Source organism: Mus musculus, chromosome 12, assembly GCF_000001635.26.
Source record: "Mus musculus strain C57BL/6J chromosome 12, GRCm38.p6 C57BL/6J".
In the NCBI taxonomy this organism is placed as follows: domain Eukaryota; kingdom Metazoa; phylum Chordata; class Mammalia; order Rodentia; family Muridae; genus Mus; species Mus musculus.
In genome coordinates this window covers 102,710,288-102,737,750 of record NC_000078.6, presented here as the reverse complement: position 1 = coordinate 102,737,750, position 27,463 = coordinate 102,710,288, and the positions used below count along the sequence as shown (strand labels likewise).

Here is a 27,463-nt window from a genome sequence, read left to right as displayed (position 1 = left end):
AATCTTTACAGAAGAATGTCAGATAATTCATGTGGCTGCTTTACCCTCTAGGAACTGTGTAAGTTACTTTCTGCTCCTGTGTTGAAAGAAAGAGGGCTTTTTTGTTTGTTTGTTTTTTGTTTAGGGCTCTGTTTTCTTGTTTGTTTTGTTTTGTTTTGTTTTGAAGACAGGGTTTCTCTGAGTAGCCCTGGCTGTCCTGGAACTTGCTCTTTCTGTACACCAGGCTAGCCTCGAATTTACAGAGATTTGCCTGCCTCTACCTCTCAAGAGCTGGGATCAAAGATGTATACTACCACTGCCCAGTTTTTGGTTTGGTTTTGTTTTGTTTCCTTTTTTTTTTTTTTTTTTTTTTTTGGTTTTTTTTCCAGACAGGGTTTCTCTGTGTAGCTCTGGCTGTCCTGGAACTCACTTTGTACACCAGGCTGGCCTCAAACTGAACTCAGAAATCCACCTGCCCCTGCCTCCAGAGTGCTGGGATCAAAGGCGTGCGCCACCACGCCCGGCTTGTTTGTTTCTTATATTGTTTTTTTGTTGTTGATTTTGTTTTGTTTTGGCTTACCGTTCCAGGGGCAAAGTCCATGATGGCAGGAAGGCTATGACATCAGGCTGCCAGATCAGGAAGCTGGCTGGTCACAGTTTATCATTCAGGAAGCCTGGAAAGCTAACTGGAAGGGGGGTAAGGCTATAAACTCTCAAAATAGGTCCCAGTGAGCAAAGTTCCCCAGTATTCCTCCAGAGAGTGCCACCATCTGCGGAACAAGTGCGCATGCGGAGCCCTTGGGAGATGTCTGCCATTTAAGCCACCCCGGAAGCAGCATTTGTCATGCTGCTTCCTTTTCCCTTTGCAGGTAGGCTCACCTTGGTGACATCTTTCTAAGGATGAGCTTGTGGAAAGGGACAGGAATAACTTTCCTTGGAAAGACCTGGCAGATGCCACATTAGCATCAATGGTGTCACTGTGAAGCCGTCTGGACCCCAGGTGCAATGGGATAAAGCCAGGCTAATTAGGAGAAATACACCATAGAAGCCCAATTGAAAACATTTTCTTCAAGGACTGAAAAACTCAGGCTGAAGAGATGGCTCAGTAGTTAAGAGCACTGACTGTTCTTCCAGAGGTCCTGAGTTCAATTCCCAGCAACCACATGGTGGCTCACAACCATCTGCAATGGGATCTGATGCCCTCTTCTGGTGTGTCTATACATAAAATAAATCATTTTTTTTTTTAAGTAATAAAGCAGAACCCACAGAAGAAGGCCGCTTTTCTAGCTTGCTTTCCATGACTGGCTTAGCTTGCATTTTTATACAACCCAGAGGGCCACCTGTTCAGGGGTGACACCACAATGGGCTGGGTCTTCATTAATTATCAGTCATAAAACTGCCCCTACAGACTGGCCTATAGGCCAAACTCAAGGGGGCATCTTCTCTCTGGAGGTTCCCTCTTCCCAGATGACTCCAGCTGTGTCAAGTTCACAAAAGCCTAACCAGCATTCTGTATAGCACTAACTAGCACTGTGCCATGTTTTTTCTTCAGATGGCACAAATGCACAGCCCTAAAGTAATGGTAGGGTGTAAGGTACCCTGGAGTCAAATAGTATGTAAACACAAAAAGTGTTTTATGCTGCAGAAGTCCAGCATGCTGGGGTCTCCCATTACCAAGATAAACACCCGATTGAGCTTGAAGGCATATTATGGGAATTCTGGAATAGGTGATCTTATCTTGTTCTATCTCTTAGAGACATTCCAAAACCATTATGGGGCATGGGAGCCGGAAACTGTTGCCGACCCATTGTCCTTGCTTCAGGCCAGGTGACAGACGGCAGTTTCTGACTAGCTGCCTCAAGCCTGGGTTTTCAGGCCTAATCTCTTGAACTGCCAGTTTGAAGCCTGTCATAGAGTCAGCCTGTCTCATCAAGGGAAGGGAAGTGAGTATGCAGGAACTCTGCACTGGCTCTGTGACTTCTCTGTAAAGTTTAAAACATAAGTAAAATTGTTCACACCCATTAAGTCCTTACATGCACATAACAAGCACAGATGCCACCAATCACTGGAGAGGGAATCATAGGAGTGCCCACCTTTCCAAAGCTATGCATTTAATCACCACTAAAATGATACAGAGCACTGGCTAGATCCAGACCAGTCAGAGCAGAATAGATCTCTGGTCTACACAGCAAGTTCCAGATCAGCGGAGGTTACATAGTGAGACCCTGTCAGAAAATAAAAATGTTATATATTTCTGCTTTGTTTCAGTGAAGACTTCCTATTTGTGTAATGTTGCAGAGGTTGAACAGATAAAGCAAATGAAACAAGAGATAAAATATGAAAAGACATTTCTTTTCTCTTAAGTTTTGTTAAGAGTTATTCACACACACAACTTTTAGGGAGTGGCCAGGCCAGCTGCCCAGGATTCCTCCCAGAGCAGGTCCAGCCTGGGGAACTACCTGGTCCTTTTGAGCTTCGTGCAGACCAGGGCAGCTGAAGGGATAGGTGTTCCCATCTTCCAGGAACTCTGCTGGACACTTGCTGTCCTCCTAAGAACAACCCCTGACCTTTGAGGATTTTCCCCACCCGAGTGGCTCAGCCCCTGGTTAGACATGGGCAGATGCCAGCCTGTAAGACCCTGGTTAGACATGGGCGGATGCCAGCCTGTACGCTGCATTCTTCCTGGCTGTGCCCATGGATTTAGAGGGCACGTGACACTGCAGTCGATTGTCTAGATTTCAGCTCCCACCTTCCCACTGAAATGTACACTCTCCTAGTCCAGCTTAGTGCTCCTTGTAGGTCTGGTTACTCCAGTTTCATCACAATGCCACTCTTGTTTGGTTATTTGTTGCAGTGGTGGGCATTGAACCCAGGGCCTTGTGCATGTTAGGCCAGCACTCTGCTGCTCAGCTATATCCCCTGCACCTTGCTTTACCATTTTTTCATACTTGTGTACGTCTCTAACTGTATACAAGCCATATGTGTTATACAAGCCTGCCAACTCCCCTAAATTGTAATCATTCAGGCTCACTCAGTTCCTTTGGGTTAGAATCTAGTCTGGGTGTTCGGGGGTGGCTTGTCAGTGATGTCACAGGCCTCAGCTACAAGACCCTGAAGCTGTGTGAGGCTCTTCACTCATCCAGCTATTTGTTCTGAGTCAGCTCACGCCACGCCACATCCTAACACCCAAAATTGTGTCTGCTGGGACTGTCTGGGTGACCAGGGTTTCCTTACAACACAGTAGGGGGCTTTTTATTCCAAAGGGCTGAGCTGTTTTTGCTTCATAATGGAGAATGGGCAGTTCCTATTAAATGTTCCTCAGGAGACAGTATACCCAGTGGCCATATCTGCAGATAGAGGGCTTTTCATATGCCCCAATCCATATGGATTGTGAAAACAAGACATAGACCTATCCTGTGCATAGGCATTGTCAAGTGTAGTGATTCAGAGAAACCTGCGTACATCTGAAACGACTAGTCTTTTTTTCTTTTCTTTTTAACTTGAAATCTGATAGAAAAAAATATAGCAACCCAAAAAACTAGCTCTTCAGTTTTCTCTTTCTCTTTCTTTTTTTTTTTTTTTCTCCTGATTTTTTTCTTTAAAGGTAGTACTGGGGATTGGACCGAGGTGTGTTCTAAGGGCTAAACATGCTTTAATAGTGTGCTGTGCCCCCGGGCCCCTCAGAATTTGTTTCATGTCCAATAAGTTCATCCCATGGGAAAATGCAAGTCTGCCCTAGGAAGAAGGCTTGTTTCTGTCATGGAAGAAACACACTACAAATTCAGCAACTCTCTCACTCACCCAGGAGGCCCTCTACTGAATCCAAGAGCCTGCCGGAGTTGATGTTCTCCAGGCCTTTTCTGGCAACCACAAGGTATGTGGCTTCTTCCTGGGGTTGTGTATGCTCAGGAACACTGTCAGGCTACAAAAGAAATGTGCCCTGGGTTATAACCTCAAGAAAAGTTAAACAATCAAGTTTGGATACACTCAAAAATGAATGAATGAATGAATGAATGAATGAATGAATGAATGAGAAAGAAAAAGCCTCAAACAACGTTTGTTGGAGGGAGGGAGGGAGGGAGGGAGGGAGGGAGGGAGGGAGGGAGGGAGGGGATGAAGGCAGGCAGGCAGGCAGACAGAGGCAGGCAATTAAAACAACCTGGTGGGGCTGTGTGCTATTCACAGTGTGGCCACAGTGTGGCGCCACGCTAGCAGGTTAAAAGAAATAATAGCCTCACATCAGCCAGAGCACCACAGCTGGCTGGGATGTGCAGGTCGTCCTGGAAGTTCTTGGGCTGCAGGATACTTTGGGCTTATCAATTTTGCAGACAGATTGGCCGAGATAAAGTAATCTGAGAAACCAGGCACTGCAATAGTGTTTGGTGTTATTCCGAGAGCCAGAGCGAACGCTTCTGCAGTTCACAGTGCTACCCTGGCTGTACAATCTGTGCTCTGAGGGTCAAAGCCTCAAATTTAGAATTATTCTTAGGAGAAAGACATTCCTGAATTTTATAGTTTTAGATGACGCCTGTCCCAGAATTCCATTATTTGCTCTTAACTAGACTGATTAGATCAGACTGAACCCTGGCTCTCATGAGAAGTGCAGCCAGCCCTCATTCCCACCCTCTTTAGCCTTGGCTTCCAAGTCTGACAACTCTACACTCTAAGAATCAAAGATATTTTGGGGAAAAATGTGTCTGGGATTGGAAAAATGGGCCAGTAGTTAAAAGTGCTTGCTCCTTCAGGGGAGAGGGCGCACACTTTTAGTCCCAGCTCTTGGGAGGCAGAGACAGGCAGATCTCTGTAAGTTTGAGGCCAGCCTGGTCTACGGAGCTGGGGGCTGGAGGAAGGGAGAAAAAGAGTCTTTGCTGCTTACCTATGAGGTCAGCACACACATGATAGGCCAGATATAGTGTCAGAACCCATGAAACAAATTGGGTGTGGTCTTGATTGCTGTGGTAATCGCAAGGTTGTCAGAAGAGACAAGGGAATCCACAGGATTTCCTGGATCCCGAAACAGCTGAGAAAAATGAGGCTCCAAGTTCAGGGAATGGTCATAATCTAGAAACGGTTTAAAGTAGACCATGTAAGGAACTGCTGGTATTAAACCATTTTGATTACTTATAGTGCCTAATACACTGTAAATGTTATATAAATGGTTGTTACACTGTACTGTTCAGGAAACAATGGCAAGGGGGGATATATGCATGCTTTGCTCCGTGTAGACACATTTTAAAAAAAGATGTATTACATATATAGTGCTCTGCCTGCATATATGCCGGCACACCAAAAGAGGGCATCGATCTCATGATAGATGGTTGTGAGCCACCATGAAGTTCCTGGGAATTGAACTCAGGACCTCTGGAAGAGCAACCAGCGCTGCTCTTAAACTCTGAGCAGTCTCATCAGCCACAGTTGTTGGTCTTTTTTTTAATGAGTTTTTTAAAAAGATTTAATTATTTAATGTATGTGAGTATACTGCAGCTGTCTTCAGACACACCAGAAGAGGACACTGGATCATTACAGATGGTTGTGAGCCACCATGTGGTTGCTGGGAATTGAACTCAGGACCTTTGGAAGAACAGTCAGTGCTCTTAACTGCTGAGCCATCTCTCCAGCCCTCAGCCACAGTTTTTAAAGATGTGTTTTCTGTTCCTGTGCCTGTACATGCATGCTCTTCTTGTGCATGCCACCGTACAGTACACCTAAAGTTATCAGAGGACAGTTTGCAAGAGTTGGTTCTATCCTTCCACTGTGTGGGTTCCAAGAAATCAAATACAGGTGTCTCAGTGGGTGCCTGATCCTCTGTGCATGTGCGTGTGCGTGTGTGTGTGCGCGTGTGTGTGCGCGCGTGTGTGTGTGTGTGTGTGTGTGTGTGTGTGTGTGTCCAAATCAGTCCTCCAAGGATGCCAAGCGGTGCTGCTTATCAAGTACAGTCTGCACGGTGTGCTATGAACTAGATCCGGTTGTCGTGGGAGTCACCTCCCTCCTTTAAGTCAGGGTGCATCCACTCTGGGCCTGAAGACTTGCCTGCTGACAGGTGTTCAGCAGAACTGACAGGTGTCTATGATGAGGGTGGAGAGCCCGCATTTCTCAATAAGGTGCTCCTGGCCTTTCATTAATTACCCGAGCACTGTGAAGGTCTGTATGATTTGGAAACCGGACAGCTGGAAAGGGTCACCTCTTCTCACCAGATATAATGTCCCCATCCTGAGGTTAACAAGGGAATGGTCTATCAATCAACAGAGCTCTCAGATCAGCCACTCACACCCAAGATTCTCTTACAATGAGTCAGCAGCCTTCGCCTTCCCCTTCACCGAGCAAGCTGAGTGGTTGGTGGAGTCAGCGGGAAGGGAATCATCCCACAGCAGAGACCCACGTTTTCTAAATCCTTGGGAAAAACCCGACTGCTATTTATCAGAAAACAAATACAAAAAAACCAAAAACTGCCAATGAAGAAACCCGAGCCCAGGCCCGGATTGGTTTGTCCAGTGCCAGATAAACAGGCTGGATGGAGTCATTCTAAAAGGAAGGTGGCCACGTTCCTGATTTAGAGGAAAAGGAAAATGCAATTGATTCTCATAATTACAAGGGAATCACACAGCTGGGGCGTTTCCAAATCCCCCATACATCTGTTATCATAATTTATTCCCAGGCAATCGCCTGCTTTGAATGACCTTTTATGACAGCACTTCCCCCAGTAGTTAATGTTTAGTGTACATGTCTGGCCCTCCTGCTGGTTTTATGACCTTCTTGGGGGCAGAGACCATGCATTCATAAAGCCCCAGCACTTGGAATGGGATTCGTTAAGACTTGTCTTGCAATCCACAGAATCCCACTGGATGCAACTGAAGCAGAAAGAGGGCTTTGTTCTGAAGAGCCCCAGGGTAGGGGTGCAGCTACGTCTTGGGCGCCCAGGAACCGGGTCCCACAATTATTCCTATTTTTCGTCTTCCTCATTAACACCTCTCACTGTTTCTCTTCATTCGACTGAAAAGCTGGCTGCCAGGATCCGCCTAGCCAAAGACCCAACTTGTCCAGCCCTGCAAGCAGGAGCCTCAATCACTCTCAGGATCCCAACCTTCCCAAAGTCTCCAGGGTCTGAGTCTCTGATTGGTCCAGCCTTGGTGAGGTGTTCACCTCTAATCCAATCAACTGTGGCCAGAGGGGTGCGGTCCAATGAACGAGGTTGTTCCTATGGTAACCATGTGCGGTGGGGGTGGGGCGGAGCAGGAAGTAAGGCAGTTCCCAGAAAAGGGGAGAAGAGGGCAGGGCTGCTGAACAATAGGGGGCCACGTTCTGGTAAATTCGTGGTGTTCCGTAAATGCTCGGTGAGCTGCTTTTCTTTGAACACAGTAGGTCCCTAGCCGCTGCTGAGTCGTTATGGCCCAGGTCCTCTGTAATGGCTCTTGGTAACCTGCATTCCCTTGGCTTGGCTCACGCCTGCTTTCAACCTTCGGCCTTCTAAGTGGTCTCCTCTGACCCGGGCCCAGCATACTCTGAGTCTTGATTGTTTCTTCAAATTCCTCACCTCACCTGGGCATGATAGCGTATAATTCCCAGCAGTGGGGAAGGTGAAACAGAAGGATGGTTTGAGGCCAGCATGGGCTACCTAGGAAAGCTTAAGACAGAGAGATGCACGCACGTACTCACACCAGACAGAAGTACACACCCCTAAAAAACAACAAAAAGCCCACATCACCTTGTAGTTACTCGTTTTAAGATCGCCTTCCTCACAGATCCTAGTGTCAACGACAGCCCCACAAGACCGACCCTGCAGCCTGTAGAGTAGAGGGGATAAGGAATTAACATCTTATTGATCAATCGTTTGACGGATGGGAGCTGGGAGACATGGGTAATTCCTTACTCTTTCCGACCCATGGAGTGAAATGTTCCTGGACGCACAGGTTCTCTCACTGAAGGGACTGCTTGCCAAATCGCCTCCCTTGCTTGCCATCCATCCCTGCTCCCTGGCGCTGCTCTTCTCTATGAAGGAGGGGCCAAATAGGCCTTTGCTTCTAGCTCTCCTTCCTGGGAAGCTAGGGGTGTCCTAAGAAAAATTACTAGTCATAATAGACACAAGGCTTAAGCAGTGCATCCGGAGCTGGAAAGACAAGCAGGACGACTCGAGTTCAAACCTTCAGAACCCACGTGAAAGCCAGACACAAAGCACAAATAAATACAAAGCATGTGGGCCCGAGGTTGTCCTCTGACCTCCACGAGACTACTACGGAGTGCATATGACCTGCTCCCCACCCCCCCAACCCCTCCAATCCCCCAGCCCCCCCAACCCCACCCCACCCCTTTCTCTTTCTCCACTGATGTCAGAATCCCCATCCATCCATCTTTGGGTTCTTCTCCTCTCCACACTGATTCTTTGTTTATTAATACTTTCCATAAATAGAGGCAAGTTAGTCTCTAGACCCAGAATACTCTTTTGTTTGTTTGTTTGTTTGTTTTAAGATTTTGTTTATTTATTTAATGTAAGGACACTGTAGCTACCTTCAGACACCCCAGAAGAGGGCATCAGATCTCATTATGGATGGTTGTGAGCCACCATGTGGTTGCTGGGATTTGAACTCAGGACCTTTGGAAGAGCAGTTAGTGCTCTTAACCACTGAGCCACCTCTCTAGCCCCTACTTTTTTTTTTAAGAGTTATTTATTTTTATATTATGTGTATGGTTGTTTTGCCTGCTTGTATGTCTGTGTACCACATACCTGCAGTGCCTACAGAGACCAGGAAAAGGCATTGGATTCTCCTGGAACTGGCATTAAAGATGGTTAAGGTCTGATGTGTGAGTGATGGGGATAGAACCTGGGTGCTGCAAACAAGCAGCCAGTGCTCTTAACTGCTGAGCTGTCTCTTTAACCCCCCTATTATTATTAATTATTATTATTATTATTATTATTGGTTTTTTTTTAATTACTCTGTCGTCCTAGATGGCCTCAGACTCAAGGGGATGTTCCTGCCTCAGAATCTGAAGTTCAGGGATTACTGGTGTGAACCACAACCGAAGGCTTCCACTTTGTCCTTAAATGCAAAAATGCCCCTTTCCCCAAAGTTTCAACCTGAGACCAGCAGCTTTCCCTTGTGGACTCTGATCAGCATTTGGGGTCCTGTGTGTCTCAGACCGATCACGGGGAAGAAGGCCCCACACCTGTTCTCCAGGGCTTTGTCCTTTTAGCTTTCCCGGTGCTGCCCGCACTCAGGGTGCATCTTCCCTGTTCTGCCAAAGCTTTCTGGAAACACCCTCATAGGTGTGTTTCTATGGTGATTTTAAATCCCATCAAGTAGACATGAAGAGTAACCATCACAGTGCCTGAGGCTAGAGCTGGCCAGGGTCACTCTCTGTGGGCCCACGTTCCTGTGGGCAAAGTCCTGACATCTAGCCAGGCCTGCCTTTCTTACTCTGTAGCCCAGGCAAGGACCTCATCTGTCGCTAGGTTCTCAAACAGGAAGCAGGCAACTCCATCACTCAGCAGCCAGGGGCCACACAGAGACACAGTCTGTGGGGTCCTCACTCACCACAGGTTGTCATCCATATGGCACTGAGCCCTTCCCCTAGGGAGATATGCAGGGATGTTGGCAAGACCACACGGGAGGAGATCACCAACCGAAGGCACAACAGGATTTTCCCAGAGGTCTCAGACTGGCAGCTCCCCTGTGGGCCACCTGCCAGCTCTACTGCTCCATTCTCCCAACCTTCCTACTCTCCAGGCCCTTGCCTGTCTTCTAATGTCTCCTTATTATCCCCACGTTGCCACAGTGCATTTATCTGAGTCCCCATCTGATAGAGCTAGCTTTCATTTTCTTCCCCCCACCCCCCGCAGTCCCCCTCTTTTCCAAGACAGGGTTTCTCTGGGTAGCCCTGGCTGTCCTGGAACTCACTCTGTAGACCAGTTTGGCCTTGAAATCACAGAGATCCATCTATCTCTGCCTCTGGAGTGCTGGGATTAAAGGCGTGCGCACCACCACCACCACTACCCCCTGGCAGCTCTCATTTTCTTATGCCTAAGAAGATCTAATGCTCACAGAATACAGTGTAAAGTGTTTGTGGGTTTTACAATGATCAGCGTTGACAGTCAACTTGCTATAAATCACCTGGGAAGGAAGTGTTACTGAGGGATTGTCCACACTAGCCTGGCCTGTAGGTATGTCTGTGAGAGATTGTCTTATTGAGTGAGGTGGGGAGTTCCATCCAACTGTGGGTGGCACCATTCCCTAGGCCACATGCAGTAGTGGAGGTCGGTCCTGAATTGTATGAGTGAAGAAACTGAACTGAGCAAGCAAGAGAGCGTGCATTCGCTTCTCTCTGCTCTTGATTATGAATGTACTGTGACTAGCTGCATGGCGTTCCCGCCTTGATTTCCCCACAGGGATGGACTATAACCTGGAACTGTAAGCTGAAATAAACTCCTTCCTCCCTGCAGTTGCTTACTGTCACAGCTACGTAAGTGACGCTAGGAAGGGCTTTCTGGTTGCTGATCCAGACCAGAAGGCCAAGACCCTCTGAACACCAGATCTGAAGACAGCAATCATTGAAAGACATTTTGAGACCTTTACGACGTAAGTCTGGGTGTAACTGGGGGGCTGGGTTGCATAGAGGAGTGGCTGTTGCTGTTGGAGGTAGAAGTGCCTCTGCCCTTTCCTTGGGCATGACTAATCCCGCAGCGTGAAATTCTGTAATGTGTGTGCTTGACTTTTTGCATTAGTTTGTTTCTGAGACAGGGCTTCTCTATGGAGTCCTGGCTAGCTTGGAATTTGCTATGAGGACCAACCCTCCTATTCACAGAGATCTCTCTGCTTCTACTTCCCAAGTGCTGGGATTAAAGACATGTGCTACCACATGTGTCTACTCTTTCAAATAGCTCAGTGACAGGCTAGGTTGTGGTGGCACAAGCCTGTGGTCTCAGCACCAAGAGGCTGAGGCAGGTGAATGGTGATCTGAGGCCAGGCTGAACTGTACTGAAATCTCATCACAAAAGAATAAGAGGGGAAGGAAGAGAGATGGAGGGCGTGAGGGTCGAGGATAACATGTAGGAATTGGTTCTTTCTATTATGACAGGCCTGGGTTTTGAACTCAGGTTGTCAGGCTTGGCAGCAAGTGCCTTTCTTTATCCACTGAGCTTCTCTCAATGGTCTTGTTTCTATTTTCCTCAACCTTGGCTACCATCTTGCTATATATAACAACTTCTTGTTCCCTAGTCATAGCTGACTGGGCCTCTGACCCAAGCGGGACCAATGGGCATCCTCTAGGGAATTTGAAACTGGGACAGAAAGAGGATCAGCTGCAGTCTGGTTTCTTTCTTGTCAGGAGACACGAAAGCCCAGCAAAAGTGAGCAAGAGGGATCCTTAGCTCCTTGACCCAGGCACAGATACCAATCTGCTACAACAGGAGATTGAGTGGACCCCGAACAATGCAAATCAAGAGGGAGAGACTGAGATAGCCTAGGCTATGGAAGCGTCCCAGCTCTTGCCTCCAGACAGACCAAGACTCCCATCATTCTCTAGTCTCAGACCTCAAAACGCACCTCTATGCTTTTCTAATAGACAGGGTGTGAGCATCTGTGTGTGGAGGCAGGCCCAGACTGGCTAATAGAGCCCGTTGTGCATAGTTACATAGTTCGTTCGTGGGTGGCAGTCAGCTAGCTACAGAAACTGGAAACCGCTACCAAGCAGGAACCCCTCCCTGAGAGCACCATATGCATTTCCCAGCACTCTCCCCTCCACCCTCTGGAGAGTCCCATAAGCTACAGCCCAGACCTTCTAAGTGAACTGGCTGCCGAGCCAACTCCTATGTGTGCTTAGACTGCTGCTGCTCTGAAGAAGCCTTCTGTAATGCTGGCAGGAAGCCAGTTTGATGCATAGTCATCTCAGGGCCAGGAGGACATCCTGAACCAGCCCAGAGTCCCGAGGCTTCTGTGTCATAGCCGTGGGTGGGCACAGACTCACCCAGGCCATAAATGCCAAGGTCCTTGGGGCTGAAGTCCATGTTCTGGAGGATGGGTGTCCCCTGTCCTCCTGGCACCCTCAGGTTCACTCCTGGTACATCTCCACTGACTGGCTTCTTACCACCCCCTCTCCCCCAGCCCTGGCCTGCTCAGCTGTCCCACCATCTACACGTGTATGAAGCCTCGGTTGGCTTTTTTTTTTTAATCAGGAAAGTTGGTGGGCCGTCTCCTAGGAACCCAGACAGTTTCCTTTCAAGAGATTCTCTGCTGCTCTCCCTACCCACTTCCCGCCCGCGTAGTAGCCCCCTCTGGCCATGACCCCGACACACCATTGCCTTAGAACTAGAGCATCTATATCACTATGTCCCTTTTTGAATCTTCACTATGCTGAGGGCTTCTCTCGCATCTATGGGCATCAGCATGACTGAAGGATGTCAGGGTGTGTCCCCAACTGAGAAAGTGCTTATCATGAGATCAGGGTGGAGCTGCTGACTAAGCATAAAGGTGTGTCACCCAGGATGTCATTGACATTGTTAAAGGAAGATGCAACCCAGATAGGCCTGGCACCAGCAGAATGCAGACAGGGGACAGCAATGGATGATGTATTCCCATCACCAGGGTCACAGGCAGAGAGACTGCAGGACAAGTGTGATGCCAAGAACTTGAGCGTGAGGCTACCAGAAATCTTGGCTCCTATTCTAGCTGTCCCATTGTTGGAGACAAGAGCAAGTCCTGTTGTCACCTTGATAATCGATCTCCTCACTTGTCCAAACGTTTTTACTGAATTGCTATCTGGACTATAAAAGATGGCATAGGAAGATGGCTCAGTGGGTCATACCCCTGCAGCCCAGCCTGACAATATAAGTTCAGTCTCAGGGAGAGACTAGCTGAAGGAAAGAGGTGACTCAGCTATCCTCTGACCACTGACCAACATGCTGGGCATACATGCTGTAGCCTGAGTATGCCCTGCCCCCTGAATGAATAAATATTTTAAAAATTTAAATGGGGGCCTGGAAAGATGGGCCATTGGGTCATAGCACTTGCTATTACAGAAGACCCAGGTTGGGTTCCCAGCACGCACACGATCATTTACAGTCACCAGGTCCAAGGACTCTGATCTTCATAGACAACTGGCACACATGTAAGCATAATACATTCAGGCAAACACTCATACACATGACAATTAAAAGTAGCTAAGTCTGGGGCTGGAGAGATGGCTCTGTGGTTGAAAGCACTGACTGCTCTTCCAGAGGACCTAGGTTCAGTTCCCAGCACTCACATGGTGGCTCACAGCTGTCAGTAACTCCAGCTCCAGGGGATCTGACACTCACACAGACATATACAAGTAAAACATCAGTGCACATAAAATAAATAAATTTTAAAAATTAGGGGCTGGTGACACACACCTTTAATTAATTCCAACACTCTGGGAGGCAAAGGCAGACAGATCTTTGAGCATTCAAGACCAGCCAAGTCTGCATAGTAAGACCCTGTCTTAAAAATAAATAAATATTAAAAATTAAATATATTCACTGGAAAAAAAACCCAACTAAAAAAGACAGGGATGTCACCCTGGACTGCCTGGTATCAAGAACGGTGGGTAAAAGTTAGTGTCTCATTTGCCTATGAGTCTGTGTTCTGCTGGTCATGTGTAAAAGAATCAGCTCTGCTTAAGGAAAGCAAATGAGGAATTTGTCACAGGAGAGAAGCGCTCACTTTCTCCCGGCTCCTGCTACCCCTTTCTTACATGGTAAAACTATTTTTAGCCAGGTTCAGAGTGGCTTAATTACTGCCTGCTTCCCAGCCTCCCTTACAGATTGACACGTTCTGCAACTAAGCTCCAGACAGCGGGGGTGTGAACAGAAGTGATATATATATATATATAATATTCTAGGTCATATCCTTAAAGCGAAGGCACATTCTTTTATCTTCCTTTTTACAGGAAAAATCTTTTCCTCTTTCTTTCTGGCTAGAACAGGAATGTGCTGGCAGGAGCAGCCCTATTGGTTTATGAGGAAAGACGGGTTTGGGGATGGAGACAACAAGAAAGAAAGCAAGGTTCAATAGTGCATGCTTTTTGTTTTTTTTGTTTTGTTTTGTTTTGTTTTGTTTTGTTTTGGTTTGGTTTTTTGGTTTTTCGAGACAGGGTTTCTCTGTGTAGTCCTGGCTGTCCTGGAGCTCACTCTGTAGACCAGGCTGGCCTCGAACTCAGAAATCCTCCTGCCTCTGCCTCCTGAGTGCTGGGATTAGTGTGCACCACCACGCCCGGCTTAGTGCGTGCTTTTAATCTCAGCACTTGGGTTTTGGAGGCAGAGGCAGGCAGATCTGTTGAGTTCTAGGCCAGCTTGGTCTACATAGTGAGTTCCAGGCTGACCAGGACTACAACTCATCTCAAAAAAAAAAAGTCAGGGTTGGGCTGGAGTGACTTGGAGCCATTGCCTCCCTGTCTAACAGCTCAGACTTTCAAGTGCCTGAGAAATTAAATTTCTGTTTATTTGCAAATCAGAGAGATTAAATTTCCGTTTACGTATGAGTCATCATTGTTGGGTTTTATTACAGCATCCAAACCTAACTTCTACCTCAGTCAGTCATCTGGAAACTCATGGAGTCTGAGGTAGAGGCAAGATTCAGACAGCAGGAGGAGCAGACCTGTGGTCCTGGCCAGGCTCCTTTGTCTAAGAGTCAAAGGTTAGCTGCCTTTGACAGATGGGAGTTTATTCAGCGGCTCTGCGATGATCTGACATCTACACAGCGGTTTTGTGTCTTGAGTACTTTCTTTCCTAGACAGGGTTTTGTAATTCTCCGCGTCTGGAATTTTGGATTTTCATTCTGTCGAGATGAATTTTTATTTTGTCAGTGGGGAATGATAATTAAATACCTGGGTACCAGGCACGCGGGCTCGTCAGGGCTGTTGTTTCTCCTAGGTCCGCATCAAGAAGTGTATGAGGTATGTGCACGTTTACATATCTATCTATATCCATTTCTAGGTCTATCCATATATCTTTCAAACCTAGAGTTCATGCCAGCATCTCCAGTCCACCCCACACACGGGGTCGCCACGGTCCGGCCTCCTCTGGAATTTGATTGCCTGCCTGCACAGTGAGGAGCTGGATCCTGTTGCATCAGGCTCTCCCACTCACTCAGCCTCCTTGTCTGAACCAATCATCTCACAGTTCACATCCTGTAGCGTGGGCCCCACAGGTACCCCAGCTGCTCCTCAGCCCCCCTCGGAGGTGCTGTGTAGCGCGAGCCCCGTGCACCTGCTCAGCTCTGAACAGCCAGGATTGGGTTTGTCTCCTCCCAGTGAGAGAACCCCAAAGAATCTCCTGCACAGTCGGTTAACAACAGTGGTGCTGGCCTCGGGGAAGCACCAACCCCACACTGCAGGGCCCTGCCAGCCTGTGACACTTGTTGGCTCCTTAAAAGCCAACTTTCCACCCGACCCTCCTGACCCTACCCTCTAGTGTAACAATAGCCCCGTGTCTCCTGTCTGGAGTCTACTTACTCCAGGACCCAAGTCTTAAGTGAGAGGCTTCACGGGGGCTCAGTCCCCTCAATTCCCTCACGGGACATCGTCCAGGACCCAGGGAATACCGTGAAAAGATACATGCGTATAAATTATGCACATACAGAAGGCACACGGAGCTCAATGCCATCGACGGGAGGACAATCCTAGTGAATCTTTCTTTTAAAAATAGGCTTTAAAAAATAGAAAAATTTAAAAATGGGTTTAATCTTTTGTATTTTTAGATATCGGCTATTTTTAAAACGCAAAGCCTCTCCCTCTCTCCCTCCTCCCTCCTCTCTCGTTCTCTCCCACCCCTCTCTCCCACCCCCCACTCTCTGGCTCTTGCTCTTTCGTATTCTAAGTAGAACCCAGCTTTCCCCGCCGCCCTTTTCCTGGAGGGGCCCTGACTTCTGTTTTTCTCTGAGATAGGGTCCCACTGTCTGGTTCACCCTGGCTTCTTTTTGTTATTTTGACTTATTTTTTTATTATTTTTTTTTCAGAGCTGAGAACCGATACCAGGGCCTTGTGCTTGTTAAGCAAGAGCTCTACCACTGTGCTAAGTCCCTACCCCCATGCTGGCTTCATGTGATCTTCCAGCATTGGCTCCTAAGTCCTGAGCACTGGCCTCTGGGGCTTTGCATGCATTAGGCTTAAAAAAAAAAAATTAAACATCATACTTCATATCCTGGTTTTTTTTTTTTTTTTTTTTTTTTTTTGGTTTTGCGAGACAGGGTTTCTCTGTGTAGCCCTGGCTGTCCTGGAACTCACTTTGTAGACCAGGCTGGCCTCAAACTCAGAAATCCGCCTGCCTCTGCCTCCCAAGTGCTGGGACTAAAGGTGTGCGCCACCACGTCCGGCTTTTTTTTTTTTTTTTAATTAAACTCTATTTTCTTGTGTGTGTGAGTGTGCTGACGGGGCGGTTAGGGAATTTGAGGAAGTTGGTTCTTTCTTTCCAGTGTGTGGGATCCAGGAAGTCAACTCCAGTCGCCATTTCCACCTTATTTATTTTTTAAGCCGTGTTTTTCAATGACCCTGGAACTCACTGACCAGCCAGAGTGGCTGGCCAGAAAGCCCATGGGATTCACCTATCTCCCCGTCCCAGTGCTGGAACTACACCAGCTTTTCCATGGATCCTGGGGATCAGAATTCGGGTCCCTCTGTTTGGGGTGCAAGCAGCTTGCCCACGGGTCCATCTCCCATACCCTTCTCCTCCTGTATCTTTGCACTCACGCTTGCTGTCCAGAGAACCCTTCTCTGACATGCCCTCAGCTCCCTGCTTCCTTTAGCTTGTGATCCTCTGCCCCTGGTTTTGAGCTTTCCTGTCAGCCACTGAACATTGCTTCCTCAAAACACTCCGCAAAAGCCCCTCAACTTCATGAGTGTGAAATACATTCACAAGTCGGGCATGGTGGTGCACGACTTTAATCCCAGCACTTGGGAGGCAGAGGCAGGCGGATTTCTGAGTTTGAGGCCAGCCTGCTCTACAGAGTGAGTTCCAGGACAGCCAGGGCTACACAGAGAAACCCTGTCTTGAAAAATCAACCAACAACCACAACAACAACAAAAAAAAACCCCAAACATTCACAGATAAGAAAAGCTACCCATGCCCACAGTTTTCAAAAACCAAAATTATGAGGGAGAATCCACTTTGATTGAATCTCTATTTCTATATATAGTCATCCTGCCAGCTGTCTGCATGGGTACCTAGTCACAGGGACACAGGTGGGCTGATAGCTACTGGCTCAAATTCCATACAGAGGTTATAGCTTATAGCTATAAGCTATATATAGCTGTAAGGTTTTTCTTTGTTTGTTTGTTGTTTTGTTTTGATTTTTGGTTTTTCAAGACAGGGTTTCTCTGTGTAGCCCTGGCTGTCCTGGAACTCACTCTGTAGACCAGGCTGGCCTCGAACTCAGAACTCAGAAATCCACCTACCTCTGCCTCACAAGTGCTGGGATTAAAGACGTGTGCCACCACTATAGCTGTTCTTAATGCCTCAAGCCCCAAGATACCTCAGGGTCCCATGGGGCTCAGTGCTCATTTACCTACTACCCCAGCTCCCGGCCATTAGCTTCTTGAGAGTAAAGATGGCATCTTTCTTCTTTGCCTTTCCAGAGTGTGAACTGGACTCCACCATGCAAATCAGAACTCTGTGAGCCCTGGAAAGGCGTGCCTGTAACTTGGGAGTTAAGTATCCCTCCCTCTTCCTAACAACAGCAAACAATTCTTTTGGAGCAACGACCCGCCTTTCCCTCCGGGTGCGTGACTCTTCAATTCTCTCAGCGAGTATAAAATTCTTCATATACAATGATAAAACTGAGGTGGCTTCTCCCAATGTAAGCAAACTTCTTAGCGACAAAACTGGCCTTCTGAGACGTTCTAGAGTGTCAAAAGCAGAGCGGTTTCATTCCTTATAACATTAACTCTCTTGTGCACGGCAGGATCTTTGGTGCTGGCATCAGTCAACACCAGGCATACTCTGTAATTAATAGCTAGCCTATGCAAATTTCCAAGATGTCCACTAGGTAGCGCTGTTGCACTGGGCAAGAAACAGTATGGTCTTTGCACTCTATTCCCCCTCCCCCAGGCCTCCCATCCCACCCCTTTCCACCCACTATTCCCCTGTACCTGATACTTTTAATTTGTTTCTTGCCTGTTTCTCTACCTCCAGCATGAGCTGCAGGAGGTGCACCCCAATGTCTGGAACAATGCAGGGGACAGCAGGCACCAGATGAAGGAGAGATTGCCTCGGTTAGGTTAACTCCCTAAGAACTCTGTGTAGAAAGGGTTCAGGCGCAACTCTAGCAGACGGGGGATTTGGCAGTCAGGTGACCCACATTCAGTCCTTTTTAAAATTCACCCCGTGGTGGGGAGAAGCTGGGAAATATAGCTTAGTGAGTAGAGCACTTGTCTGCCATTCTCCAGGCCCTGGGTTTTCTTTCTGGGATTAGGTAAACTGGGTGCAGAGAAGCACACCTATAATTGTAGAATACAGGAGGTGGAGGCAGGAAAGTCGGAAGTTTAGGCTTATACTCTGATGCATAGGGAATTTTAAGTCAGTCTGGGATACGTGAGACCCTGTCTCAAAAATAAAACCCACCCGTTAACTTTGTCTATAGTGTTGAGGTTTTCCCGAAGGCTGACTGACCTCACATCATATTTTGGTTTGGTTATAGTTCCTGGCATTTGCACCAATGCCTACATTCCAGTGAGTGGTCCCACTGTATCCTCAGGAAACCCCTGCAGTCTAGAATTACCATGTTCCATTTACAGGTGAGAGAACCAAGACTCTGGTTTACATACTCAGGCACAATGCCTGAGGCATTCGCCGTCCATAGGCAGAAACTGAGATTTGGATGCACCCTTCAGTTATGCTGTGAGTGGGATGGTATTCTTACAAGGCCTGCATTGGACATTATTAACTCTGCCTCCATGATGTTGTGTGAATCTGAGCAGTCAATTATCCTCAGCTTTACTGGTGAAGCATGAGAGCCACTCAAAGATGAGCTTTGACTTCAGGCCACCAATACTGCAAATCTATCCCAATAGGAGACAACCAGGGAGAGTCTGCCCTGAGTCAACCAGATGTGCCCAGGTGTGCTCCCAGCATATTCAGGATAGCTGGGAGTGAGCTTGAGGGCAGCATTGAGGTAGGACTGTCTTATTCTGACCTTAAGAGAGAAGGCTGAGCCGGGCGTGGTGGCACACGCCTTTAGTCCCAGCACTCGGGAGGCAGAGGCAGGCAGATTTCTGAGTTCGAGGCCAGCCTGGTCTACAAAGTGAGTTCCAGGACAGCCAGGGCTACACAGAGAAACCCTGTCTCGGAAAAAAAAAAAAAAGAGAGAGAGAGAGAAGGCTGGAGGTGGGTATCATAGGTAGGGTGCACAGAGCAAGAGCATGGGGGTCATGGCCCCTGATTGGTTAGATTCCAGGCCATTGGCCACACTGTGGCTTCCACACTCCTCACTGTGCCCTCAGCCTCCAGTTAGAAGTATAAAGATTTGATGCAACCCTGAAGGAACCAACCAGGGGTGGGGCACAGCGGGAGAAAGAACTTTTTAGAAGCTAAGGAAATAGTCTCAGAATGGGCTGTCCTGGTAGAGGCAAAAGCTGGGGTGTCAAGTCAGGAAAGTAGCCTAGAGGCTTTAGTAAAGTTGTTTTGTTTTGTTTTGTTTTGTTTTTGTTTTTTGAGACAGGGTTTCTCTGTGTAGCCCTGGCTGTCCTGGACCTCACTCTGTAGACCAGGCTGGCCATGAATTCAGAAATCTGCCTGCCTCTACCTCTCAAGTGCTGGGATTAAAGGTGTGCACCACCACTGCCCAGCTAGTAAATTCTTTAAAGTTCTTTCTGTCACCAAGATGTGGGACAGATGGTCTTGGACATTCCTGAGCAGTGCGACCTGCATGCTTCTTAAGGCTAAGAGGCCTTCTCTTCTGACTGGCCCTTCCAGGTCCTTGAGTGGCTTTCCTAGGGTCAGCATGGAAGACAATTCTATGACTTATTTCCCCAACTGTCCTGGGGCCAGGCCTGCCTGGATATTTCTGTCTCTCCCAAAAGAAAACAAAACTTTACTCACTAATGTAAGCAGGCAATATCTTTACCCAGTAAAACAAACAGGCCAGTTCCTCTAAGCCATGCCCAGTGTTCCTTATATGGCATCTCGGACTGTTCCCTGGGGCCCAGTAGACTTGACCATCTTACTCCCAAAGGAGGGATGGGGACAGATTCCAGGTGGCAGATGAAGGTCACACTCACACTAAGGGGCTTCAGAGGTCGGATGGGGCTCTTCGAGACCAGGATTGCCAGAAATGATACATGAGAACCAGAACGTCTGAATTTCCTATCCGCAGTGATGTTTTCAGTGTGAATAACTCTCATTTGGGATATACTCAAGCTCAAAAATTATTCCTTGCTTATCAGAGTGCAGATATAACCGTCTGGGCTGCATATAAATATGACCAGAGACCTAGAATAGCTGGTGTCTTTAAAGGGACCGGAGTATCTGCCACAGAGGGTGGGGTTAGTACCCCTGGGCAACTAAAACAGTAATGGTTCTTGCTGAGTAGGCTTGGCCACCCAGGGAGTCAATGTCACTTTGAACCTTTGGGAAATACCTGTGACTTGGGTGACTTAGAATTTGACCCTGTAATCCATGCAGGAGGAGCCATGTTCAAGAATGGAGTCATAGGTAACCTATACAGGCCAAGGCTCCCAACCCACACTGTCCAGAATAACCGCACAGCACACACAGAGCTGTGCTGTGCTTCGAACGGCTGCTTAGTTCACCCAATTCCAGCACATCAGAATAACAGGAATTAGTCAGGTGCACAGCATGCCGGGACGAGAGAAGTAAGACGGTGGCCCAGTTAACTGAGCAGGCTAAGTACTAGGCACCCATTAGAGCTAATGATTATTAAGGTGGTCGTACCATAGGCGTCGTGTAAGGGATATTGACAAGAAGGGGGAAAGCAGGATATAAGATTAAAGACACATTGTCCACTTAATAGAAAAGCCACAGAAGGAACTCTGCTAACTGGGATCACATTGGGTAAATGTCACTTTCTCCACATTTGCAAAAATCCTTAAATGAATGTGTTGTCTCCATCAACATTCAAACAAGTGCTGTCTACACAGATCAGTGGTAAAAATGTGTGCGTAGCACCCCTGAGGCCCTTTGAGTTGCTCTCCAGCACCCACACACATGGGTGCAAAAGCATGAAAAACACACACACTCTCTCTCTCTTTCTCTCTGAGAAGTTTCTAGAATCTTCCTTTCCTTCTAGCCGAGGTGGAAGCCTGAATCTACACAAAGCTCTCTCCTAAGGCCCACCTTGCTGTTCTTTCCTTCTCTTCCAGCTTTCCTCTAAACTGAGACTAAGGTTTCATAAGGTCCTCTTTGTTACCAGCACCTGCAAACACGAGCAGTTGAGATAGGAAGTTGAGACACACATACACACAGGCCTGCCTTCAAGGGTAACTTGGCCACAGCGCCTCACTGTTAGCCCTTACTAACGGTGTGACTGTTCTTAATGCTCAAATGTCTTCCACCTCCCCAGTCTCAGGGATCCATGGGGCCCAGTGCTCGTCCGCCTGATACCCCTAACGCCCAACCCTGGACCATTAGCTTCTAAAGATGGTATCTTCCTTCTTTGCCTCTTCAGAGTGTGAACTGGCCTCCACAGTGCTAAATGAGCACTCCGTAGACCCTGCAAAGGCATGCCCATAACTTGGGGGGTTACGTATCCTTCCTTCTTTAGTTTGACATTGTTGTTGTTTTAAAGATTGTTCTTTTTTAAAAGATTTATTTATTATTATATGTAAGGACACTGTAGCTATTTCAGACATTCCAGAAGAGGGTGTCAGATCTCATTACGGATGGTTGTGAGCCACCATGTGGTTGCTGGGATTTGAACTCAGGACCTTTGGAAGAGCAGTCAGTGCTTTTACCCACTGAGCCATCTCACCAGCCCCCTGTTTTGTTTTGTTTTGTTTTGTTTTGTTTTGTTTTGTTTTGTTTTTTAAGCCAGCTGCTTGGCTGTCTCTGATGGGGCCCAGCCTCGGGGGGGGGGGCGGGGGGGGCGCCTGGGGGGGGCGGGGGGGGGGGAACAGACTGGCAGGTGCTGTGTCTATGACAAAGGTAAGCCCTAAGGCCTCCTTCTGTTGTAAATGCTGTCCTAGTTTTACGTATCCAGACACTTAGAACATTTGCCTTGCTGGAACCAATTTCACGCACCAAAAATCTTGGACATGCAACTAGTTGGCTACTAACTATGATGATGATGATGTTTTAATTGACTAATCCATCAATTTATTAATTAACTGCAGAGACAGATGTATGTGTACCACAATATGTGTGTGGAGGTCAGAGAACAACTAGAGGGTTGGTTCTCTCTTCGCACTGTGTGGGCCCCAGGGGTCCGACTGAGGTTGTCGTGAGGTCGTCAGGTAGCAAGCATCCCTACCCTCTGAGTCATCTTGCTGGCCCCTGATGGACTCTATACATCTAACTTGGTGTGTGTTTACATTTAGTAGTGTTTGGCGTCTCCCTGAAGTGTAAGAGAGAAAAGTCGGGAATGAAGAGTGAAACCATTTTGAGCAGGGTTGGCCGGTCTGTTCTGTAGAAGCTGCGATGGCCAGGGGTTCTAGGCCCTGCCAGCCCTCCAGGCCTCTTCCCTTGTGGCTGAAAATCGGCATGAAAGAGAACCTAAAGCAAGAGCTGACTGAACAAGGCTTGGTATAGAGTGCCTGGGGTCCCTCTCAGGGTCTTCCTACTAGGGAGGATGGTTACACTTTTGATTTCCACCCCCAACCATTTAAGTATGTAAAACCCTTCTTAACTTGAAGGCCTTAGGAAAGCTGTAGACTGCAGGGGAGTTTGTGCTGGCTGTCCTTTGCTCCCTCAAGAGACAAAGGGTTTATTGGAGCTCACGTTCTGTCAGTCATGCAAGAGAGTCCTAGCAGAAGGAGCTTGAGGCGTCTGGCCATGTCACACACCTGCAGCCAGGAAGCAGAGGGGGACATAGATAGTGGATGTCACACTGTCACACACCTGCAGCCAGGAAGCAGAAGGGGACATAGATAGTGGATGCTTATCTTGAATTTCCTTTTTTTTTTTTTTCAATTTGATTTGACCAGTGGACATTTCTTCCTTTTCTTTCTTTTTTATTCAGCTTATGGAAATTTCTCTTCTCTCTTTCCTTCCTTCCTTCCTTCCTTCCTTCCTTCCTTCCTTCCGTCCATCCTTCCTTCCTTTTTTTTTTTCTTCTTCTGGTTTTTCAAGACAGGAATGGACTGCCCTGGAACTCTCTGTAGACCAGGCTGGCCTCAAAAATCACAGAGCTCCACCTGCCTCTGCCTGAGTGCTGGGGATTAAAGGGTGTGCCACCCCCTCTCTGCTTCTTGTCTTGCTTTTCATATTCAGCCTATGGAGATTTCTTTTCTTTCTTTTTCATGCAGCTCATGAAATGGCACCACCCACAATTGGGGTGTGTCGTCTTCTCACCTCACTGAACCTAAATCAACATAACCCTACGTAGACCTTCCTCTCAGCCTGATGGCTCTGCATCCCTTCAAGCTGGCAATGGCCACTAAGCACTAAGTGGCTGAGCATGGTTGTTAGGGGAGTTGTAGGATTGTGGTTGAATCCAGAGTCTCTCACAGGCTCAGTGTCCAACTGTTACTGTGCTTCACCTCTAGGTCCCCAAGCCGACAGTGTATGTGACAAGATTCCCAGGAAAGGGAAGAGACTCGGCTCTTGGGTGCATGCAGACTGCCTCCCTACACCAACCTAAACATAGTGGTTGAGCCATATAGCTAACAGGTGGATGCTGTTTGGACATCAGCAGGTATCAGTTAAAGCGCTGATCACCAAGGCATGTGGTCTGTGAGCCCCCTCTATTTCTTTTCCCTGGAATATAAATTTCTCATAAAGCGAAGACAAACTGCCGTGGCCTGTCTGCAAGAGCTGGAGGGCGGGGCTCTGCCAGGAAAAGCAATTTAGGATCCAAGAGGCCACCAGAGGCCTCTTTCCCCATGACCCTATAGGGTAGACATCACCAAGGCCCATGGGGCTGCCTGGGGTTGGGCAGTAGTTGGTATTTCTTAATATAGTTAGTCAGTAGCTGTGTTTTCTAAGTGCCACAGAGGACTGAAGGAATGTCACTAAATGTTTGGCACGGAGGCGAATGACGGTTTTGTGAGGTCTATTTCCCAGGCTCGGGGAACGATAGCAGTCACAGAGGAGCGCTTGTGGAGAAGAACGGTCGTCACTAGCAGGTCTGTTCACTTCGGTTCAGACCGAAAGCAGTGGTCTGAGCAGAAGTAGCAGCGGTCAGGAAGGCTTGAGCTCTGGGCTCCAGGCTCTTTCAGGCTCAAGTAGCAAGAACTCAGGGCTGTGTGTGGTAGGCTCTCTGACGGGCTCAGGGGCAGGTTCTTCCTTCCCACCTCCGTTTACTGGCCTGTACAGAGGGCAGTTGTTACGGAGCTCCCTTGTAAACATCTGCTGCATTGCCGTGCCTCTCTGAGCCGTTACTTCCTTCCTTACACTGGAGGGCCCTCTGTCTTCCCCCGAGGAGTCCATGTTTTTTGTTTTTGGTTTTTTCGAGACAGGGTTTCTCTGTGTAGCCCTGGCTGTCCTGGAACTCACTCTATAAACTAAGCTGGCCGGGAACTCATAGAGATCCAATTGCCTCAGCCTACCAAGTGCTGGGATTAAAGGTGTGGGCCACCGCTACCTGGCGACTCCGTGTATTTAAGGGTCTCCTCCACGTCACTCTTTTATCGCTTCTCTGTCCTCTCTCTCTTCTTGCTCTCTGTCTCTCTTTCAGTCAAGGGTTGAGCTCAAGACTTTGTATGTGCCTGCTAGGCACTTTACCCCTGTGCTACATTCCCAGCCCTAAATGAATGTCTCTTTAATCACCTTTTTATATGAGTGCCACAGTTCAGGACAAGTCAGAGGACACATTGCAGGGGCTGACTCACTCCTTTCACCGGCTTTTGAAGCTCGAACTTAGGCGAGCACCTCCACCTGCCATCCCCTGAGACAATCATCTCCTCTCTCCCTCTCTCTTCCTCCCTCTCTCTCTCTCTCTCCCTCCCTCTCTCTCTCTCTCCCTCCCCCCTCTCTCTTTTGAAGATTTATTTATTTTATTTATATGAGTATACTATAGCTGTCTTCAGACACACACCAGAAGAGGGCATCAGATCGCATTACAGATGGCCATGAGCCACCATGTGTGCTGGGAACTGAACTCAGGACCTCTGAAAGAGCAATCAGTGCTCTTAACCACTGAGCCATCTCTCCAGCCCCCTATTTAAGTCTCTCTTGTCCCACTCTTTTCAGGGGTAACTTTAGCATCTGCCCTGTCTTGCTACCTTCAAGGAAATCGATGATTTAGGCAACATTGTCTATCAGGATCATTAGCAAGATCTGTGACACACGTGGCTGGAGAGGTGGCTTAATGGTTTAAAGCACTTCCTGTTCTTGTGGAGGTCTCAGGTTTGATTCCCACCACCAACATGATGGCTCTTGACCATCAGTAACTTCTGTTCAGGGGATCTGGTGGCTTTTTCAGGCATGCACATGGTGTGTGTGTATGCGTGTGTGTGTTTAGGTAGGGGCAAAACACTAACATATAAAATTTAAGAATCTAAAAAAACTTTAAGGACTGGAGAGATGGCTCAGTGGTTAAGAGCACTGACTGCTCTTTCAGAGGTCCTGAGTTCAATTCCCAGCACACATGGTTGCTCACAGCCATCTGTAATGCAATCTGATGCCCTCTTCTGGTGTGTGTCTGAAGACAGCTATAGTATACTCATATAAATAAATTAAACAAATCTTTTAAAAAATGTAAAAAAAGAAAAGTGTGACTAATTTGTGGAAATGAGAGTATAGTGACTGCATCTCACGGATACCACAGTGTGACCTGTCCGAAAGAAAACAAATCATCTGTGACCTTTGAACAGGGTTGACCTCCTTCCATTCAGAGAAGAGGTGTGCTTGGTGTGGGAGGAAGAACAGAGAAAGCCAGCTCGGGACTGGGAACTGTGGTTATGGGATGGCTACATATGTAAATACCTTAGAGTGGGGCCAGGCAGGAAGCTCGGTGGTAAAGACTCTGGATTGGCCTTCCAGAACCATGCACGGAAATATCTAAGCATGACCAGACCTCATGCATCCCCTGGCAGACATCATACTGTCTGCGTTGCCTTCCAGCCAGAAGCATTTAACTTGTTCCTAACTAAGACTTTATCCAACTTCCAACTTGCAGCAAGCACTGGGGACAGAGGAGCCAGCAAACACCAGTCAGGCCAATCAGGACACACCTTCCCCACTACAGTCAATTCGATCTCTTTCCCAAGGAGAACTGGTTTCAATCAGAGGAAATCGACAGGAGCCGCAGAGGGACAGCTTTGGGTCCTGGATTGCACGAACCAGTTGTAATGAGAACTTTTCAAGGCAAGGAGGGATGTTTGATATATCCATCCATTTTCTGTCACTATTACAAAATATCTGAGGCTGGGCACTTTATCAGGAAAGATATTTATTTGATTCATACCTTCAGAGGTCCAGAAGCATGGCACGGCGTGGCACTGGCCTCTACCTGGCTTTGGCAAATGACTTCTGGCTTCATCACAATGTGGCAGATGGCACCATGGTGGGAGCCCGGGTAGGAGGGGGAGGCAGCATGGGAAGAGAGGAAGCAGGAGATGTTCAGGGCCAGGGTTGTGCCTTCTGTACAGCCAGTTCCTATGGAAACCAACCAGGGTCAAGTGAAAACGACTTAATCTCTTCAGAGGTCAGCACCCCAGTGACCTAGTCACTTTCCACCAGGCTCTGCCCCTTAAAGAGTCAACCTCACACTGGGACCAGCTCAAACCACAGTGATATCAATTAAGGTCTACATGATGGTAAGGAATTATTTATAATGTTTACAGGCATGGGGACTGGAGAGATGGCTCAGCTGTTAGGAGCACGTGCTGTTCCTACAGAGGACTCAGGGTCAGTTCCTGTCTCCCATAACGAGCCACAGTTCCAGTTTAGGGAGTCCAGTGCCCTTTTCTGGTTTTCATAACTACAACACCTATCCCTCCACACAACAGGCACATAACTAAAAGTAAAATCTTTGGGGGAAAAAGGTGGGAGTGGCTGGAGAAGACAGCTCAGTTGCTAAGAGCAATGACTATTCTTCCAGGGGACCTGGGGGTGATGCCTATCACGTACATTGCAGTCTGTAACTTCATTTCTAGAGGATCTGATGCCCTCATCTGGCCTCTGTGGACAGCAGGCACACATGTGGTAGACAGATGTACATGTGAGCAGAACCCTCACACCTACACACAAAGCAAAATAAAATAAATTTTAAAGGAAAAAGATATAGAAGCACCCACGTGGGTGCTTCAGATACTTCTCTTTCTGTCAACAGTCGTTCTGCAGAGTAGCTATGCCCTGAACTCACACTGTAGACAGTCCTCGACAGACTTTCCTGTTCTGTGATAACCCTGTGTTTCCCCCTTGCTATAA

The 27,463-nt window shown here is 47.7% G+C and overlaps 1 long non-coding RNA gene across 2 annotated transcripts; it reads right to left on the bottom strand.

Annotated features, from left to right (window-relative positions):
* Positions 1 to 3,814: 3,814 nt before the first annotated feature.
* Positions 3,815 to 26,976, bottom strand: Gm30296. Of its 2 annotated transcripts, XR_001780676.2 has the most exons (4): positions 26,499 to 26,976; positions 7,682 to 7,760; positions 4,856 to 5,040; positions 3,815 to 3,901 (listed from the first exon to the last, which is right to left on the bottom strand). It is a non-coding gene; the product is annotated as a predicted gene, 30296 (long non-coding RNA). The 2 variants fall into 2 exon arrangements; XR_001780673.2 differs by lacking the exons at positions 7,682 to 7,760; positions 26,499 to 26,976 and adding an exon at positions 6,265 to 7,064.
* Positions 26,977 to 27,463: the final 487 nt, after the last annotated feature.